We start from the raw sequence: 16189 nt of genomic DNA, 5'->3' as shown, positions 1-16189 counted from the left end.
AGAACTTAAAACCTCTTCGGGGAGGAGCCAAGATGGCCGAATAGGAACAGCTCCGGTCTACAGCTCCCAGCGTGAGCGACGCAGAAGACGGGTGATTTCTGCATTTCCATCTGAGGTACCGGGTTCATCTCACTAGGGAGTGCCAGACAGTGGGCGCAGGCCAGTGGGTGCGCGCACCATGCGCGAGCTGAAGCAGGGCGAGGCATTGCCTCACCTGGGAAGCGCAAGGGGTCAGGGAGTTCCCTTTCTGAGTCAAAGAAAGGGGTGACGGACACACCTGGAAAATCGGGTCACTCCCACCCGAATATTGCGCTTTTCAGACCGGCTTAAAAAACGGCGCACCACGAGACTATATCCCACACCTGGCTCAGAGGGTCCTACGCCCACGGAGTCTCGCTGATTGCTAGCACAGCAGTCTGAGATCAAACTGCAAGGCGGCAGTGAGGCTGGGGGAGGGGCGCCTGCCATTGCCCAGGCTTGAGTAGGTAAACAAAGCAGCCTGGAAGCTCCAACTGGGTGGAGCCCACCACAGCTCAAGGAGGCCTGCCTGCCTCTGTAGGCTCCACCTCTGGGGGCAGGGCACAGACAAACAAAAAGACAGCAGTAAGCTCTGCAGACTTAAATGTCCCTGTCTGACAGGTTTGAAGAGAGCAGTGGTTCTCCCAGCACGCAGCTGGAGATCTGAGAACGGGCAGACTGCCTCCTCAAGTGGGTCCCTGACCCCTGACCCCCGAGCAGCCTAACTGGGAGGCACCCCCCTCAGCAGGGGCACACTGACACCTCACACGGCAGGGTATTCCAACAGACCTGCAGCTGAGGGTCCTGTCTGTTAGAAGGAAAACTAACAAACAGAAAGGACATCCACACCAAAAACCCATCTGTACATCACCATCATCAAAGACCAAAAGTAGATAAAACCACAAAGATGGGGAAAAAACAGAACAGAAAAACTGGAAACTCTAAAACGCAGAGCACCTCTCCTCCTCCAAAGGAACGTAGTTCCTCACCAGCAATGGAACAAAGCAGGATGGAGAATGATTTTGACGAGCTGAGAGAAGAAGGCTTCAGACGATCAAATTACTCTGAGCTACGGCAGGATATTCAAACCAAAGGCAAAGAAGTTGAAAACTTTGAAAAAAATTTAGACGAATGTATAACTAGAATAACCAATACAGAGAAGTGCTTAAAGGAGCTGATGGAGCTGAAAACCAAGGCGCGAGAACTACGTGAAGAATGCAGAAGCCTCAGGAGCCGATGCGATCAACTGGAAGAAAGGGTATCGGCCATGGAAGATGAAATGAATGAAATGAAGCGAGAAGGGAAGTTTAGAGAAAAAAGAATAAAAAGAAATGAGCAAAGCCTCCAAGAAATATGGGACTATGTGAAAAGACCAAATCTACGTCTGATTGGTGTACCTGAAAGTGATGGGGAGAATGGAACCAAGTTGGAAAACACTCTGCAGGATATTATCCAGGAGAACTTCCCCAATCTAGCAAGGCAGGCCAACGTTCAGATTCAGGAAATACAGAGAACGCCACAAAGATACTCCTCGAGAAGAGCAACTCCAAGACACATAATTGTCAGATTCACCAAAGTTGAAATGAAGGAAAAAATGTTAAGGGCAGCCAGAGAGAAAGGTCGGGTTACCCTCAAAGGGAAGCCCATCAGACTAACAGCGGATCTCTCAGCAGAAACCCTACAAGCCAGAAGAGAGTGGGGGCCAATATTCAACATTCTTAAAGAAAAGAATTTTCAACCCAGAATTGCATATCCAGCCAAACTAAGCTTCATAAGTGAAGGAGAAATAAAATACTTTACAGACAAGCAAATGCTGACCGATTTTGTCACCACCAGGCCTGCCCTAAAAGAGCTCCTGAAGGAAGCGCTAAACATGGAAAGGAACAACCGGTACCAGCCACTGCAAAATCATGCCAAAATGTAAAGACCATCGAGACTAGGAAGAAACTGCATCAACTAACGAGCAAAATAACCAGCTAACATCATAATGACAGGATCAAATTCACACATAACAATATTAACTTTAAATGTAAATGGACTAAATGCTCCAATTAAAAGACACAGACTGGCAAGTTGGATAAAGAGTCAAGACCCATCAGTGTGCTGTATTCAGGAAACCCATCTCACATGCAGAGACACACATAGGCTCAAAATAAAAGGATGGAGGAAGATCTACCAAGCAAATGGAAAACAAAAAAAGGCAGGGGTTGCAATCCTAGTCTCTGATAAAACAGACTTTAAACCAACAAAGATCAAAAGAGACAAAGAAGGCCATTACATAATGGTAAAGGGATCAATTCAACAAGAGGAGCTAACTATCCTAAATATATATGCACCCAATACAGGAGCACCCAGATTCATAAAGCAAGTCCTGAGTGACCTACAAAGAGACTTAGACTCCCACACATTAATAATGGGAGACTTTAACACCCCACTGTCAACATTAGACAGATCAACGAGACAGAAAGTCAACAAGGATACCCAGGAATTGAACTCAGCTCTGCACCAAGCAGACCTAATAGACATCTACAGAACTCTCCACCCCAAATCAACAGAATATACATTTTTTTCAGCACCACACCACACCTATTCCAAAATTGACCACATACTTGGAAGTAAAGCTCTCCTCAGCAAATGTAAAAGAACAGAAATTATAACAAACTATCTCTCAGACCACAGTGCAATCAAACTAGAACTCAGGATTAAGAATCTCACTCAAAGCCGCTCAACTACATGGAAACTGAACAACCTGCTCCTGAATGACTACTGGGTACATAACGAAATGAAGGCAGAAATAAAGATGTTCTTTGAAACCAACGAGAACAAAGACACAACATACCAGAATCTCTGGGACGCATTCAAAGCAGTGTGTAGAGGGAAATTTATAGCACTAAATGCCCACAAGAGAAAGCAGGAAAGATCCAAAATTGACACCCTAACATCACAATTAAAAGAACTAGAAAAGCAAGAGCAAACACATTCAAAAGCTAGCAGAAGGCAAGAAATAACTAAAATCAGAGCAGAACTGAAGGAAATAGAGACACAAAAAACCCTTCAAAAAATCAATGAATCCAGGAGCTGGTTTTTTGAAAGGATCAACAAAATTGATAGACCGCTAGCAAGACTAATAAAGAAAAAAAGAGAGAAGAATCAAATAGACACAATAAAAAATGATAAAGGGGATATCACCACCGATCCCACAGAAATACAAACTACCATCAGAGAATACTACAAACACCTCTACGCAAATAAACTAGAAAATCTAGAAGAAATGGACACATTCCTCGACACATACACTCTCCCAAGACTAAACCAGGAAGAAGTTGAATCTCTGAATAGACCAATAACAGGAGCTGAAATTGTGGCAATAATCAATAGTTTACCAACCAAAAAGAGTCCAGGACCAGATGGATTCACAGCCGAATTCTACCAGAGGTACAAGGAGGAACTGGTACCATTCCTTCTGAAACTATTCCAATCAATAGAAAAAGAGGGAATCCTCCCTAACTCATTTTATGAGGCCAGCATCATTCTGATACCAAAGCCGGGCAGAGACACAACCAAAAAAGAGAATTTTAGACCAATATCCTTGATGAACATTGATGCAAAAATCCTCAATAAAATACTGGCAAACCGAATCCAGCAGCACATCAAAAAGCTTATCCACCATGATCAAGTGGGCTTCATCCCTGGGATGCAAGGCTGGTTCAATATACGCAAATCAATAAATGTAATCCAGCATATAAACAGAGCCAAAGACAAAAACCACATGATTATCTCAATAGATGCAGAAAAAGCCTTTGACAAAATTCAACAACCCTTCATGCTAAAAACTCTCAATAAATTAGGTATTGATGGGACGTATTTCAAAATAATAAGAGCTATCTACGACAAACCCACAGCCAATATCATACTGAATGGGCAAAAACTGGAACCATTCCCTTTGAAAACTGGCACAAGACAGGGATGCCCTCTCTCACCACTCCTATTCAACATAGTGTTGGAAGTTCTGGCCAGGGCAATCAGGCAGGAGAAGGAAATAAAGGGTATTCAAGTAGGAAAAGAGGAAGTCAAATTGTCCCTGTTTGCAGACGACATGATTGTTTATCTAGAAAACCCCATCGTCTCAGCCCAAAATCTCCTTAAGCTGATAAGCAACTTCAGCAAAGTCTCAGGATACAAAATCAATGTACAAAAATCACAAGCATTCCTATACACCAACAACAGACAAACAGAGAGCCAAATCATGAGTGAACTCCCATTCACAATTGCTTCAAAGAGAATAAAATACCTAGGAATCCAACTTACAAGGGATGTGAAGGACCTCTTCAAGGAGAACTACAAACCACTGCTCAAGGAAATAAAAGAGGATACAAACAAATGGAAGAACATTCCATGCTCATGGGTAGGAAGAATCAATATCGTGAAAATGGCCATACTGCCCAAGGTAATTTACAGATTCAATGCCATCCCCATCAAGCTACCAATGACTTTCTTCACAGAATTGGAAAAAACTACTTTAAAGTTCATATGGAACCAAAAAAGAGCCCGCATCGCCAAGTCAATCCTAAGCCAAAAGAACAAAGCTGGAGGCATCACACTACCTGACTTCAAACTATACTACAAGGCTACAGTAACCAAAACAGCATGGTACTGGTACCAAAACAGAGATATAGATCAATGGAACAGAACAGAGCCCTCAGAAATAACGCCACTTACCTACAACTATCTGATCTTTGACAAACCTGAGAAAAACAAGCAATGGGGAAAGGATTCCCTACTTAATAAATGGTGCTGGGAAAACTGGCTAGCCATATGTAGAAAGCTGAAACTGGATCCCTTCCTTACACCTTATACAAAAATCAATTCAAGATGGATTAAAGACTTAAACGTTAGACCTAAAACCATAAAAACCCTAGAAGAAAACCTAGGCATTACCATTCAGGACATAGGCGTGGGCAAGGACTTCATGTCCAAAACACCAAAAGCAATGGCAACAAAAGCCAAAATTGACAAATGGGATCTAATTAAACTAAGGAGCTTCTGCACAGCAAAAGAAACTACCATCAGAGTGAACAGGCAACCTACAACATGGGAGAAAATTTTCGCAACCTACTCATCTGACAAAGGGCTAATATCCAGAATCTACAATGAACTCAAACAAATTTACAAGAAAAAAACAAACAACCCCATCAAAAAGTGGGCGAAGGACATGAACAGACACTTCTCAAAAGAAGACATTTATGCAGCCAAAAAACACATGAAAAAATGCTCATCATCACTGGCCATCAGAGAAATGCAAATCAAAACCACTATGAGATATCATCTCACACCAGTTAGAATGGCAATCATTAAAAAGTCAGGAAACAACAGGTGCTGGAGAGGATGTGGAGAAATAGGAACACTTTTACACTGTTGGTGGGACTGTAAACTAGTTCAACCATTGTGGAAGTCAGTGTGGCGATTCCTCAGGGATCTAGAACTAGAAATACCATTTGACCCAGCCATCCCATTACTGGGTATATACCCAAATGACTATAAATCATGCTGCTATAAAGACACATGCACACATATGTTTATTGCGGCATTATTCACAATAGCAAAGACTTGGAACCAACCCAAATGTCCAACAATGATAGACTGGATTAAGAAAATGTGGCACATATACACCATGGAATACTATGCAGCCATAAAAAATGATGAGTTCATGTCCTTTGTAGGGACATGGATGAAACTGGAAACCATCATTCTCAGTAAACTATCACAAGAACAAAAAACCAAACACCGCATATTCTCACTCATAGGTGGGAATTGAACAATGAGATCACATGGACACAGGAAGGGGAATATCACACTCTGGGGACTGTGGTGGGGAGGGGGGAGGGGGGAGGGACAGCATTGGGAGATATACCTAATGCTAGATGACGAGTTAGTGGGTGCAGCACACCAGCATATTATGCACACCAGCATATTATGCACACCAGCATATATATGCACACCAGCATATTATGCCTCCTTATGAGGCATAATCATAACAAGCTCCATCTGCCTGCGACAAACAGACCTAAAATCGCTCATTGCATACTCTTCAGTCAGCCACATAGCCCTCGTAGTAACAGCCATTCTCATCCAAACCCCCTGAAGCTTCACCGGCGCAGTCATTCTCATAATCGCCCACGGACTTACATCCTCATTACTATACATATGTAACTAACCTGCACAGTGTTCACATGTACCCTAAAACTTAAGAGTATAATAAAAAAAAATAATAAAAAAAAAACCTCTTCAACTCACACCTGACCTAAAACCTAAACACCTTATTTTCTTTTGCAGTGCTGCTTGAGCCCAATACAAACTCAACAGTAGTTCCAAATAGCCAGAAAATGGCACTTTGAATTTTTCCATCCTGCAAGATCTAAATAATTCTTGTTATAAAATAGGCAAACGGTCTGAGGTGCCTGACGTCCAGGCATTCTTTTACACATCAGTCCCTTCCTAGTCTCTGTGCCCAATGCAACTCGTCCCAAATCTTCCTTCTTTCCCTCCCGCCTGTCCCCTCAGTCCCAACCCCAAGCATCGCTGAGTCTTTCTAATCTTCCTTTTCTACAGACCCATCTGACTTCTCCCCTCCTTGCCAGGCCGAGCTAGGTCCCAATTCTTCCTCAGCCTCTGCTCCTCCACCCTATAATCTTTTTATCGCCTCCCCTCCTCCCCTTTTTATCACACCTGGTCCGGCTTACAGTTTCGTTCTGTGACTAGCCCTCCCCCACCTGCCCAGCAATTTACTCTTAAAAAGGTGGCTGGAGCCAAAGGCATAGTCAAGGTTAATGCTCCTTTTTCTTTATCCCAAATCAGAAGCGTTTAGGCTCTTTTTCATCAAATATAAAAACCCAGCCCAGTTCATGGCTCGTTCGGCAGCAACCCTGAGACGATTTACAGCCCTAGACCCTAAAAGGTCAAAAAGCCATCTTATTCTCAATATACATTTTATTACCCAATTTGCTCCCGACATTAAATAAAACTCCAAAAATTAGAATCTGGCCCTCAAACCCCACAACAGGACTTAATTAACCTCACCTTCAAGGTGTACAAGAATAGAAAAAAGTTGCAATTCCTTGCCTCCACTGTGAGACAAACCCCAGCCACATCTTCAGCACACAAGAACTTCCAAACGCCTGAACCGCAGCGGCCAGGCTTTACTCCAGAACCTCATCCCCCAGGAGCTTGCTACAAGTGCCAGAAATCTGACCAACAGGTCAAGGAATGCCTGCAGCCCAGGATTCCTCCTAAGCTGTGTCCCATCTGTGCGGGACCCCACTGGAAATCAGACTGTTCAACTTAGCTGGCAGCCACTCCCAGAGCCCCTGGAACTCTGGCCCAAGGCTCTCTGACTGACTCCTTCCCAGATCTTCTCAGCTTAGCAGCTGAAGACTGACGCTGCCCGATCGCCTCGGAAGCCCCGGAAGCCCCGTAGACCATCACAGACGCCGAGCTTTAGGTAACTCTCACAGTGAAGGGTAAGTCCGTCCCCTTCTTAATCAACACGGAGGCTACCCACTCCACATTACCTTCTTTTCAAGGGCCTGTTTCCCTTGCCTCCATAACTGTTGTGGGAATGACAGCCAGGCTTCTACACCTCTAAAACTCCCCAACTCTGGTGCCAACTTAGACAATACTCTTTTATGCACTCTTTTTTAATTATCCCCACCTGCCCAGTTCCCTTATTAGGCTGAGACACTTTAAATTATTTGCTTCCCTGACTATTCCTGGACTACAGCTGTATCTCATTGCCACCCTTCTTCCCAATCCAAAGCCTCCTTTGCGTCCTCCTCTTGTATCCCCCACCTTAACCCACAAGTATAAGATACCTCTACTCCCTCCTTGGCGACCGATCATGCACCCCTTACCATCTCATTAAAACCTAATCACCCTTTCCCCGCTCAATGCCAATATCCCATCCCACAGCATGCTTTGAAAGGATTAAAGCCTGTTATCACTCACCTGCTACAGCATGGGCTTCTAAAACCTATAAACTCTCCTTATAATTCCCCCATTTTACCTGTCCTAAAACCAGACAAGCCTTACAAGTTAGTTCAGGATCTGCGCCTTATCAACCAAATTGTTTTACCTATCCACTCTGTGGTGCCAAACCCATATACTCTCCTATCCTCAATACCTGCCTCTACAACCCATTATTCTGTTCTAGATCTCAAACATGCTTTCTTTACTATTCCTTTGCACCCTTAATCCCAGCCTCTCTTGGCTTTCACTTGGACTGACCCTGACACCCATCAAGCTCAGCAAATTACCTAGGCTGTACTGCCGCAAAGCTTCACAGATAGCCCCCATTACTTCAATCAAGCCCAAATTTCTTCCTCATCTGTTACCTATCTCGGCATAATTCTCATAAAAATACACGTGCTCTCCCTGCCAGTCATGTCCGACTAATCTCCCAAACCCCAGCACCTTCTACAAAACAACTCCTTTCCTTCCTAGGCAAGGTTAGCACGGTCAGAATTCTTACACAAGAGCCAGGACCGCACCCTGTAGCCTTTCTGTCCCAAACAACTTGACCTTACTGTTTTAGCCTAGCCCTCATGTCTGCGTGCAGTGGCTGCCACTGCTTTAATACTTTTAGAGGCCCTCAAAATCACAAACTATGCTCAACTCACTCTCTACATTTCTCATAACTTCCAAAATCTATTTTCTTCCTCATACCTGATGCATATACTTTATGCTCCCTGGCTCCTTCAGCTGTACTCCCTTTGTTAAGTCCCACAATTACCATTGTTCCTGGCCCAGACTTCAATCCAGCCTCCCACATTATTCCAGATACCACACCTGACCCTCATGACTGCATCTCTCTGATCCACCTGATGTTCATCCCATTTCCCCACATTTCCTTCTTCCCTGTTTCTCATCCTGATCACGCTTGATTTATTGATGGCAGTTCCACCAGGCCTAATCACCACACACCAGCAAAGGCAGGTTATGCTATAGTACAAACCACTAGCCCGCCTCTTAGAACCTCTCATTTCCTTTCCATCACGGAAATCTATCCTCAAGGAAATAACTTCTCAGTGTTCCATCTGCTATTCTATCTGCTATTCTACTACTCCTCAAGGATTATTCAGGCCCCCTCCCTTCCCTACACATCAAGCTCGAGGATTTGCCCCCGCCCAGGACTGGCAAATTAGCTTTATTCAACATGCCCCGAGTCACAAAAACTAAAATGCCTCTTAGTCTAAGTAGACACTTTCACTAGATAGGTAGAGGCCTTTCCTACAGGGTCTGAGAAGGCCACCGCAGTCATTTCTTCCCTTCTGTCAGACATAATTCCTCAGTTTAGCCTTCCCACCTCTATACAGTCTGATAACAGACCAGCCTTTATTAGTCAAATCAGCCAAGCATTTTATCAGGCTCTTAGTATTCAGTGACAGACTAAAGGTCTTTTAAAAACACACCTCACCAAGCTCAGCCACCAACTTAAAAAGGACTGGACAATACTTTTACCACTTTCCCTTCTGAGAAGTCAGACCTGTCCTCAGAATGCTACAAGGTACAGCCCATTTAAGCTCCTGCATAGATGCTCCTTTTTATTAGGCCCCAGTCTCATTCCAGACACCAGACCAACTTAGACTGTGCCCCAAAAAACTTGTCATCCCTCCTATCTTCTGTCTAGTCATACTCCTATTCACCGTTCTCAACTACTCATACATGCCCTGCTCTTGTTTACACTGCCGGTTTACACTGTTTTTCTAAGCCATCACAGCTGATATCTCCTGGTGCTATCCCCACACTTCTACTCTTGAAGTAAATAAATAATCTTTGCTGGCAGGACTATGCTGAATCTCCTAAGCACTCTCTAATCAGATGTCCTAGGTCCTCCCAATTCTTAAACCATTTATACCTGTTTTTCTCCTTCTCTTATTCCATTTAGTTTTTCAATTCATACAAAACCGTGTCCAGGCCATCACCAATCATTCTATACGACAAATGTTTCTTCTAACAACCCCACAATATCACCCCTTACCACAAGACCTCCCTTCAGCTTAATCTCTCCCACTCTAGGTTCCCACACCACCCCTAATCCCGCTTGAAGCAGCCCTGAGAAACATCGCCCATTCTCTCTCCGTACCACCCCCCAAAAATTTTCACCGCCCCAACACTTCAACACTATTTTGTTTTATTTTTCTTATTAATATAAGAAGGCAGGAATGTCAGGCCTCTAAGCCCAAGCCAAGCCATCGCATCCCCTGTGGCTTGCACGTATAGGCCCAGATGGCCTGAAGTAACTGAAGAATCACAAAAGAAGTGAAAAGGCCCTGCCCCGCCTTAACTGATGACATTCCACCATTGTGATTTGTTCCTGCCCCACCTTAACTGAGTGATTAACCCTGTGAATTTCCTTCTCCTGGCTCAGAAGGTCCCCCACTGAGCACCTTGTGACCCCCGCCCCTGCCCACCAGAGAACAACCCCCTTTGGCTGTAATTTTCCATTACCTTCCCAAATCTGATAAAACGGCCCCACCCCTATCTCCCTTCGCTGACTTTCTTTTCGGACTCAGCCCACCTGCACCCAGGTGAAATAAACAGCCTTGTTGCTCACACAAAGCCTGTTTGGTGGTCTCTTCACACGGACGCACATGAAAGTCTCGATCTCCTAACATCACGATCTGCTCACCTTGGTCTTCCAAAGTGCTGGGATTACAGGTGTGAGCCACCGTGCCCGGCCTATTTCATTAAATTCTTATCTTACTTTTGTTACTTTTCCTTCTACTGTTTTGATTTTAGTTGTACTTAATGAGAAAAATAGAAAAAAATATATGTTTATTCCTTTAAAAAAATGAGCAAAAGCCATGAACAGGTGTTTTACAGAAAAAAATTCAAGGGACTAATAATCATTTAAAAATCTGCTCAATATCACAAATCTTCAAAAACCACTAATTGAAACAATTAGACACCACTATCTGACATGTCAAATTAAAAAAAGAAAAAAGACAAAAACAAATGACAAACCTATCAAGACCAGTGGTGGCGGGAATGTGGAATAACTCTGTGTTGCTAGTAGGAATGTGAATTTGCACAGGTAATTTATAAAACTGGCCAGGTGTGGTGGCTCATGCCTGTAATCCCAGCACTTTGGGAGGCTGAGGCAGGCTGATCACGAGCTTAAGAGATGGAGACCACCCTGGCCAACGTGGTGAAACCCCATCTCTACTAAAAATACAAAAATTAGCTGGGTGTGGTGGTGCATGCCTGTAGTCCCAGCTACAAGGGAGGCTGAGGCAGGAGGATTGTTTGAACCCGGGAGGCAGAAGTTGCAGTGAGCAGAGATCAAGCCATTGTACTCTAGCCTGGTGACAGAGGGAGACTCCGTCTCAAAACACAAACAAACAAACAACAACAACAAAAAACCTTGTGGTACTATCTACTGAAACTAAACATAGGCATACCTGATGTTTGAGCAATTTCCCTTTTAGAAATTTGCCCCAAGGAAATGCATACACATGTACACCAAAAAAAGTGGCACAAGGACACTCTCAGAAACATTTTTCATAACAGCTTCAAATTGGAAACAACACACATAACCTCCTAGGATACAATACACTTATTGTTGTAAAATCACACAAAGTAATACTATGGTGTAACAACCAAGTTTTAACTATTGCTATGTGAGCCATCAAGGATAAAACTAACAGATAGAATGTTGAGTAAAAGAATACTACTAACTCAAGTGAGTACATAGAGTACAACTTCATTTACATGAAGTTTCAGAAATGGCCAAAGCTAACTAACCATAATAATTTAAGTAAGAATCCAGGTTATTTTAGGAAAGCTGGCATAATAACTGGAATGGGGAGAGAGGATACCCCTGGGTCCTGGTAATGTTGCAGCTTCTAATCTCTGTTGCAGCTTTCACAGGTTTGCTCCTTTCGTAAAATTTATAGAGCAAAATACTCATCATTTTTGCACCTTACCCTATTGTTGTATTTTGATTAATTTGACACATCCTCTTTAGGTATGTGCTCTTGGGTGATTCCCCTAATCATAGTGGAAAGATGGGAGCTGAGACTCTAGGACTGTAAGTAACTTGGCCAAGACTTATGGCTTGATACGGATCTTCTAACTCAAAATCGTGTGTTCTTCTCACTACCCAATTATTGCTTCACACTTCATCATTTTGCAGATGACTGTGTGTTGATGAGAGGCTGCCATAATTTGAAGTCATTAGAACAATGAAATAGTATCTGCACATATGCACAGTCCTCGGATGCGATGGGCATTCCCTCAAGCTGCAGTCCAGCAGGAAATTATCAGTGCTAGAAGAGTTAAACTGTAAGCTGACTTGAGATGTAGTAGTTCAAAACCCTTGCCAATAACTCTTTATTATGTGCAGCATTTTCAAAGCAAAATTACAACATGTTAGAAAGTGAATGAGGCAAATTACTGGTGATGTCATCAAAGTAATAACTGCTAATGACCCTTTTACTCCTGGGCATTGCCTGAGGCCACATTGACAGGAAGAGCAGATCTGCTTTCTGTGAATCCATTTGGATTATCTAGAAGGCATCCTGAAAGTTGTGAAAACATAATGTGAGAAAATGATAGATCAAAGTGTGAATACAATGCAGGGACAACAGAAAGGAAAATGTACTCTCTGTTGTGTAATGGGTATTTTGGCCAGAGTTTGAAGAGCTTTATTAAGGAGTGACAACAAACATATATTTAAATGATGACATTTCCTCCAAAATAAAATAAACAAATAAATATGTAGAATTTAAAACTTTTTTGTTTCCATGAAAGAGTTTGGAATACCCTTCCAAACTCTCCTCATTCATTGAGACGATGGATCTCTTGTTACTAACCGAGACACTGAATTTTGAGGTGACACATCCTGTTCTGGAGGCAGAAACATTGCCAGCACTTCTCCTTCAGCAGTTGATTTATTATGTGACAGTTGGTGATGAGTTTGTCCTCATGAAGATGCTCCCTCCCACAGACAGCCATATCATACTTGAGGCCTCACTGCCACTTACCCAGGCCACTGCAATAGCCCCTTCGTTGTCATCTGGTTAAGAACTAAGGTTCTTCCTTAACCAGTCCATTCCCCTGACTTCCACAGAGAAACCATTCTATAAACTGCTCATCTGTCAGCTGTTCACCAGCTCAAAAACCATTCAGAATCCCACACCTTCTCCCACTGTCCACAGAATATTGTCAGTACTCCTTCTAAGAGAATTCAGAGCAACATGACATCATCCTATATTTCTAGCCTTACCTAATAAATATTCATACCGACTACCTACTGCTTTCTATACAGGGAAACATTTCAAGGCCTCCGAGGTCTGCTTGGAATTCTCCCATCCACCATCATTTCTGCTGCCTATTAATATTCCACCTATAATTTATTCACCAAATAGTCCTTGAATGAGTGCAAGGTGTCAGATACCTCAGTTCCAAGGTCCTTTCTTTTGTGAAGCTTTTCTTGGAAGCTCCCCTTTCTGAGCTCACACTCTAATTGGGACATTATTTAATTATAGTCTGTATTGAACAATATTCGTGTCAAATGCATTTTTGTCTGTTTCTCCTATTGGATTTGGAGCATATATCTTGGAATCACTGCCACCTGCCATAGTATCTAGCACATTATAGACAATAATTTTTATTGACTGAATCATTTTGAAGTTATTCCTCTATGTTCTAGAGAATTAATACTTTAGTTTCTGTATTCCCTACTTACACTTAGAGATACTTTTAAGGTGCATTGATAATTATCCTGGATTTATTAGAATCTTTAGGGAGCATCTCAGAATGAGATTATAATTCTTTCTCGATAGCAGGGATAAGACTGGTGCTGTAGAAGATAAAAAGGAATCCTAATTTCTTGCTCACATCTTGCTTTGGCAGAGTCAGGACATAGGACCCATAATCCTTATCTCCTATGAAGAGAAAGTCTTGCCCCCGTCTTCTCACCAGCCCTTGACAGAGCTGTTAGGAGGCAGATTCCAGCTGCCAGCCCTTCCAGTGATTTTTCTCAGCTGCAGCAAGCCACCTTGCCCAAGGTCATGCCCTTCCACGTGTGACCCACATCCATGACTGATGGATGCAGGAGCTATAAAGGCCCAGCCATTGCAGCCCAATGCAGGGGAATTGGGGCCATCTTAGTTCCAGAGTTCTCCATGAAACTGGCAGAGGCTGTGCCTGCATAATAGTTCAGCTTTTCCTTTTGTCCAGTCCCACTTTCTATGCCTCCCTTCCATGGAGATTGATTACAAGAGCACTCTGATAAACACTTTGAACATTATACTTTGTCTCAGAGTCTGCATCCTGGTGAATCTAAATGGTATCATTAATGCAGGTGGCTCTAAGATGGGATTTTTGGAGCTGGATGACTCACCAACCAGCCAGTGATTAAGATGCTGTCACTTGTGGTTGGTGGAGCACAACTAGTCCTGGTGCAAGGTGGGTACTGCTTGGTAAAACTTTCATGAAGGTGAGCTGGGAAGCTACACCAGTGGAAAGGAATGGGCTCACTGGTGCAATGCATGATTTTCAGTGCATTTGAAAATTATGGGAGGGGTAGGTACTATAAGGGCAAAGAGGATGTATGACTATGGTTAAACTTTATTTAAGCTCTAGAGAAAAACAAAAATAAGGTTAAGTGTGAAAGCCAAAGCCAAAAGCCAAAGCTTTTATATAGTACCCTATAAAAAGCCTCTCATCTCCTTTAACAGCAGGGAAGAAAGTTGGAGAAAAGCTCCACAACTTAATTGTCATGGTAGCTGAACTAGAAAGAATAATGTACTCATAACAAAGCCATTTGTATCCAGGTGAAGACCCTGACTGGGATGAACGGGACCCTGAAACATGGAAAAGAGACTTGGTTGATGACCTGAAAAATTCGGAATTCCTAGATTCTCCCAAATCTCTGAGCTATAGAAGCAGACTTTCCCTCCATTTTAACCCATTCAGAGGTCACTCCCCTGAAAGAGAGCAGGTACTCCACTCAGGATCTTTCCCCACCTTGCTTCCTAGCCATTAGGCTAATAACTAAGGTAAATTGCATCATAATCCAGCCTTGAGTGTGCTGGGCCTGGTAAGAAAGGAAAGGAATTACATCCCAAAGGAGCTAAAATAAAACCTGCTAACATAGACCAGCAGGTATGCTCTGGCAGAGCAGGTATGGGTCTGATCGAGGAGGCTGGAGCCTAAGAGTGAATAAGGGATGTTATCTACTAGTGGTTTAGTGAATTTGGGAGCACTCTCCCAAGGTACTGGATTTAAAACTTAGCAAAAACCCTAGGAGATGATGCAAACTGGGTCTTAGGAGCATGCAAACTAGTTCCTAGGAGCATGGAAAAAGTGATGGCCAGAGTAAGGGAGGTCTACATGTTGGGACCACTGTGTCTGATGGTGGAGAATGGGATAAAAAACTAGGGAGTGAGCATTCTAGGGAGGATATACAACGTACAAAAAGCCCAGCACGTGGTTATATTTCATGGGAAATCCCCAGAGAAAAGAAGAGGTGTTCTGGTGAGACGGGAACCAGCATCACCAAGAAGTTCATTGGTGGCTGTCCTTTGTAGGTGGAATTGACCATAGGAGAGGGCATTATTACAGAGCTAGGGTCACTGATAGTGATAAGGATAATAAGATCCCTACTGAAGCCAGGCAGTGGCACTTCATTGTCAAAATCCAGGTAGACAGGTAACTCAGGTAACTTTATACTTGGAGAATAGGAAAACTCAAACTGGCAGTGATACCAGAAACTCCAAAAGTCACTATGGCCTCAGTTTTGGGGTGGAGCTAACTAAACAGAGTTAACTAACTAGAGTTCAAGGCCAATATCTAATCAACTGTAAGTCTGCAATATCTGCTGTTTTCTCAGGCCCTTCTGAAACTGCTCTCCCCCTCAATCCAAGACAGTAAATTAAAAATAATATTGCATTCCAGGGCATGTAAAAAATGAGTTTCATTCATAACTATCTAAATGATGCATTGATAGTGGTCCCTACCAAATACCCAATCAATTCATCAGTCCAGCCCCTGCAGAAACCAGATGAGTCTTAGAGGAGGGGAATGTACTACCACCAACTATACCAAATATAACTCCAATCACAATCACAGTCTCTGTTCCAGATCAAGTATATTTGATAGAGAAGATTAA

The 16189-nt window shown here is 43.0% G+C and overlaps 1 long non-coding RNA gene across 1 annotated transcript in view; it reads left to right on the top strand.

Moving 5' to 3' along the window:
• Nucleotides 1–13574, top strand: part of LOC130541243 (uncharacterized) — a 573869-nt gene extending 560295 nt beyond the window's left edge. The window contains exon 6 of the long non-coding RNA XR_008955288.1: nt 12041–13574. This is a non-coding gene — a long non-coding RNA (uncharacterized LOC130541243). The remainder of the gene's footprint in view (nt 1–12040) is intronic.
• Nucleotides 13575–16189: the final 2615 nt, after the last annotated feature.

Source organism: Pan paniscus, chromosome 12, assembly GCF_029289425.2.
Source record: "Pan paniscus chromosome 12, NHGRI_mPanPan1-v2.0_pri, whole genome shotgun sequence".
NCBI classification, from domain to species: Eukaryota; Metazoa; Chordata; class Mammalia; order Primates; family Hominidae; genus Pan; species Pan paniscus.
The sequence above is the reverse complement of the archived record's forward strand: the minus strand, read 5'-3'. Positions and strand labels throughout refer to the sequence as shown.